The sequence below is a fragment of the Cricetulus griseus genome, chromosome 6 (assembly GCF_003668045.3).
Source record: "Cricetulus griseus strain 17A/GY chromosome 6, alternate assembly CriGri-PICRH-1.0, whole genome shotgun sequence".
In the NCBI taxonomy this organism is placed as follows: Eukaryota; Metazoa; Chordata; class Mammalia; order Rodentia; family Cricetidae; genus Cricetulus; species Cricetulus griseus.
This window is the reverse complement of record NC_048599.1, coordinates 13,521,913-13,527,655: the sequence shown is the minus strand read 5'-3', so window position 1 is coordinate 13,527,655 and position 5,743 is coordinate 13,521,913.

Here is a 5,743-nt window from a genome sequence, read left to right as displayed (position 1 = left end):
TGACAACACTACCACCCACTTTCCCTCTGAGGACAGCTTGCCTTTACTGAGACTCACCATGTACCAGATACTTTTGTAAAAAACTAAGGTCTCACTATGTAGCCCAGACTGACCTAGAACTCTCTGTGTAGAGCAGGCTGGTCTCAAACTCACAGAGATCTGCTGCCTCTGCCTCCCCAGCACTGGGATTAAAGGCGTGCACCACTCCTGTCACAGGTTTTGTTTTCACCCTTATAAAACCGATATAAATCCATAATCCTTCTCCCTCAACCTCCTAGGGGGTTGAGATTTCACCACACCTGGTTCATTTATTTGTTTACATTTTTATTACATTTTCTTCTTTTGTTGCATACACATGTCTTTCTGTGTCTGTGCCTATGCGGTGTGTGCTCTCCCTTATGAGGAGGTCAAAGGACAATGTGCAGGAGTCAGGGTTCTCCTCCCACCGTGGAGATTGAACTCAGGTTGTCAGGCTTGGCAGCAAGTACCTTTATCTACTAAGCCATCTCATCAACCCTTATTTACTATTTTTTTTTTGACCATGTAGCCCAAGCTGGAGGCCTCAAACCTACAGTCTTCCTAACTGAGTGCTGAGACTAAGCCGTGCACATTTAGCAAATGAATCATCCTAGCTGGACTCCCAGGCTGGTACTACTAATATCTCAGATCACAGGTGGGCGACAGCAAGCACAGAACACTAATCTACCTGCAAAAGGAAGGCAGTGTGCCCAACAGTGCAGCGCTTACCCAGCATACTCAAGGCCCTGAGTTCCAATCCCCAGCGCCAGAATGTGAAAAAGACATGTATAAGAAAAATGAAGAATAGGCCCTCTCCACCTCTAAAACTCCAAGAAACAAATCCTATGGGAAGAGGATCCAAAGTCACTTGCAGGAGGCCATCAGAACCAAGCAACATCCAAAACATACCAACGACAAAATGGAAACCACAGGGAGCAACTTGACCACAATTCAAAGCCGGTCCCATTCCCTTCCGGCTCCAAATTCATCCACATTCCACCCACCCACTCTGGCCAGCCCCCAAACATAACCCTTGATCGCAGGCCCAAGACCTTTGACCCCCCCCAGCCCTGTGACTCGTACCTTTCCGACATCTTCCAGCCTAGGCTCCTGCGAGGGCGTAGCTCCATGGGCAGATCATCCAGCCCAAAGACTTTAGTAATCTGCTTTCAGGGTGGGAGGGAACCACGTCCCATCAGCCTCCAGGCCCTGGCTTTTCCCATCCCCCACACCCTCCAGCTACTGGGAGCTTTTGAAATTTCAATTCCGACCAGGTCACTTCCCTGTCCCCACCCCCCATCTCCATCTCCAAAACCCCTAAAAGGTCTTCCTTTGTTCTCAGGCGACCGTCTCAAATTCTCCTCCCTGCCTCTGGAGGCCTTATAGATTCCCTTTTCCCACTTGTGCGCCTAGCTCTGAGCCCAGGGCAACCAGGAAGGCTCCAGAGCTAAACTGTCTGGATTCAAATTCCTCCCTGTAAATAACTCCTGAGAGCTTGTGAATTAGGGGCAAGAGTACGGTCTGGACCACTGACAGGATTAAATTAGCCAACCCTCAAAACCCAACACAAATTCATGACTTCAGGCAAGTCCTCCTGTCAATCTGAGTGTTAAGTGTCCTCTTGGCGTGTATGATAAACATAAATGAATACTTATCGATGTTTGACAAGTAAGAATAAGCTCTGGGCTGGGATACAGCTCATTGTATCCCAGTACCTCATGAGAAAGGAAGGAAGAAAGGGATTTAAGTCCTAGCACCCACATGGCAGCTCACATCAGTCTGTAACTCCAGATCCAGGGGATCCGACACCCTCTGCTGGCCTCCACAGGCACCAGGCACACTAGCGGTACCTATCAAATCAAATGTGTAAAATGAAAGGAAAAAACACAAATTCTTATGAATGATTTTTCACTGAGTGTCTGGCTCAATTTTGTATCTCCCTGGCACATAGTATGTTCTTTGAAAGCATGGTGGCACTTTCTGTGAGTTCAGGGCCAGCCTGGTTTACAGAGGGAGTTCCAGGACAGACTCCAAAGCCACAGAGAAACCCTGTCTCAAAAAACAAACAAAAAACCCATGGTGGCGCATGAAGCCGACTAAGGGGGTAAAGTGTTTGCCATGAGAGGCTGATCTCTGGGACCACATGGCGGAAGGAAGGAAGTTATTCCTGCAGGTTGACCTCTAACCTTCTACCAGCAGCTGCGGCACACCACTCCCTGACATACAAATAAATGAAGTAAAACATTTGGGAAGTTGTGGTGGCAAACATCTGTAATCCAGGAAAGTTAGAAGCTAGCCTGGGCTACCTAGGGAGCTCCAGGCCAACCAGTGCTTCTGAGTGAGAAACCCTGTCTCAAAAAACAAAACAAAAAAATCTGGTGAATGGCAATGTCTCAAAGAACAAACTTCATGATTCCCAAATCCTTAATTTCCACTCAAAAGTAGCAAAGGAAGTCATAATGGGGATGCGAGCAGACCAAGGCTGGGGTGAGGTACCTCAGTTACAAAAGGAAGCTGCTGCTGTGTGAATGCAAAACCAGACTGGGAATGCAAGGGGGAGCTGCGACCAGAGGCATCAGGATGATGTGGGCCACCCAAGTGCTGGCTGCTCCCTTCCATCACAGCATCTCAGAGGAGCGACAGCTGAGCCCAGAGAAACCCAAGGGTAAATGCCCAAAGCTGACAGTCTGAAGGCCCCCCTTTTGCCTTTCCCCTACTCAGCAGCCCTTAGGATCAGTGCCATGCAATGAAGCCTCCCATCCCAGCTCAGACTCCTCCATCCTGACATCATCAGACAAAAAGGATGGTTGGGACAGGACACCCTGCGTTTGCTGTGGCACCCCACCCCTCTGGTCCCATCAGACCCTACCCAGCAATGAAGCACTCTGCTGACAACAGTGTCCCATCCCTTCTAACCTCTGGTTGAATGGATGACACACCAGCTGCTTAGGAGCAGGTGAGGCCTCCAAGAAATTGATAGAGCCCACTACACCACCCTTCTGCTAGTGTTGTGTTCCTGCATCCCCTAGATCCCTCTCCTGAGTCCTGCTGAACCCATCTTACAGAAGAGGAAAACTGCCGGGCGTTGGTGGCGCATGCCTTTAATCCCAGCACTTGGAAGGCAGAGGCAGGTGGATCTCTGTGAGTTCGAGACCAGCATGGTCTACAAGAGCTAGTTCCAGGACAGTCTCCAAAGCCACAGAGAAACTCTGTCTCGAATAACCAAAAAAAAAAAAAAGAAGAGGAAAACTGAGGGCTTACTATTCCATTGGAAGAATTAGAAACAAAGTGTCTGCATAGTCTCTTCGTCTCTCTTGATGACACTCTTCAAGTCCAAACCAGACATAACTACATAGTAAGTAGTCTGCTACAAACTGTTGTGTGACAAGACTTTTCCTGGGGAGATGCAACACACTTGTCTACACATCCCATACAAGGACCCCATAACAGACCAAAATATGGATACCACCAAAGTCCAACTCAGTGAACCAATAGTTTTACTGGGGTTAATTACAGGAGCAGAAATGACTCAAAGACAAATCACCAAGTGTCCACCAGCATGGGTAACAACAGCTCACTGGGAACCTGGAGCACGCCACACAGCCTGCAGGCAGCTCCACAGGATGGAGAGTGTCCTTTCCAGGAGCCTCAGTTGTTCTAAAGCTTTTCCAGGCATCTCAGCTGGTATCTGCTTCTTCCAGGTCTGGTCAGAGAGCCTTCTTTGCAATTTGGCTCGGTAAGTCTGAGAGTCTGGTGGAAAGAGCTTCCCTGCATGGTGAGTATTTCATTCTGGGAGGGAACTGTTAGGCTGCAACCCAAGGACTACTTTACTTCCCTGTGGCTTCCCAGGGACTCTTACTGCCTAGAATAGTTAGCCTGTAGTAGTGTTTAAAGGGCACTCTGAAAGCGATGGCTGAACATTCAAAACGGATGACACAAGCCATGCATAGTGATACAGGCCTGTAATCCCAGAACTCAGGAAGTGGGGGCAGAAGAATCAGGAGTTTAAGACTTATCCCTTGCTACATAGTGTGTCTAAAGCCAACCTGGACTACATGAGACCCTGTCTCAAAAAAACAAAAAAACAAAAAAACAAAAAAAAAATCATTGGTGGGTGGTATACACCTCTAAATCCAGTATTTGGGAGACAGAGGCAGGCAGATCTCTATGAGGTCAACGTCAACCTAGCCTACAAAGCAAGTTTTAGGCCAGCCAGAGCTACACAGTAAGACCACCTCAAAACAAAAAACAACAACAAAAAAGAAAACTAGAAAATCAATTACTGAAAGGAACAGCCCCTGTAGGGGAAAAGTGTATACCTGTAGAGAGAACAACATAAATTTTTCTTGTCCTTTTTCAGACAGGGTCTCATGTACCCTAGGCTATGAAGGCATATAGCCAAGGAAGACCTTGAGTTGAGCTTCCTGTCTCCATTCCCAGTTTATATGGCATTAAACTGAGCCCAGGGTTCCATACATGCTAGGCAAGCAAGCATTGTACCAGCTAAGCTACATCCAGCCCCAGGAGAATGTCCCTTCTAGCAACTGGGTACAAACAACTAGGTCACTGCAGTGCCTTACCACTGATCCTGTAGGCAGTGAGTTATAGCCAGTTCTTGGTGTGAAAGGTCAAAGATTCTGGGAAGCCCAATGCCAGACTTCAGCCTTCAGGGTCACTTCAGCTGTGTTGACCTTGAGTTTTATCTTTGTTGTTCTTGTCCCTGACGTTTTATTGTAAAACTGGGGTTTCACTGCATAGCCCTGGCTGGCATAGAACTTGCCATGTAACTAGACCAGGCCTCGAACTCACAGACTTTGCTTCTGCCTCCTTAGTGAAGTGCTAGAATTAAAAGCCTGATCTTTCTGGTTTTGAAACAGGGTCTCACTGTGTAGCTCAGAGTGATTTGGAACTCAGGAACTCACTTGGGTAGCAAAGGAACCCACTTAAGGCAGCCATAGCCAAGTATGACTCTGAACTTCAATGCTCCCATATCCACCCCCCACAAGGTGCTTGGCATTATGGGCACTCCCCATTGCACCCAGAACATGCAAAGCTGGAAATGGAAACCCAGAGCTGTGCACCTGCTGGACAAGCACTCTACCAACTGAGCCACATTCCCTGAGCAGAGCTACGTCCCAACTCTTGGCTGTCCCAGAACTCCTAAGGAAGTTGTAGACAGCCTGCAGACAGAATCCAGTCTATCTGTCATGTTCAGTAGATGTCCCAGCCCCCAGTATGTCTACCAGACCTGTTTTATAAGTCCTGAGTCGGAGCCTTGCTTGTTTCATCATTTATTTTTAATCAATTTGGGTTTTTTTAGATCTATTTTTATTTGTGTGTCTGTGTGTGCCACTGTGTGGGTGCCAGAAGGCAGTGCCGAATCCCCTGGAGTTGCTGGTGGCTGTGAGCCATCTGGAGTGGGACTCTAGAAGAACAGCCTGCCTTGCTGGTTCTAGAGAATTATTTGTATTTGTATTTTGTGTTGAAGAGGGCATTATTATGCGTGTGAGTTCAGGGCCCAGAGGAGTCCTCATCCCTGGAGCTGGGGTTACTGGTAGTGGTAAATAGCCCGTGGGCACTGGAATAGAACTCAGTCCCTCTGCAACAACAGCCCACATATGAACCATTTCTTCCTCCAGTCCCCATGTTTGTTTGTTGGAGACAGGGTCTCTCTCAGCCCTAGTGGCCTGGGAACTGGTTGAGGCCAAGGGTGGCCTCAAACCCA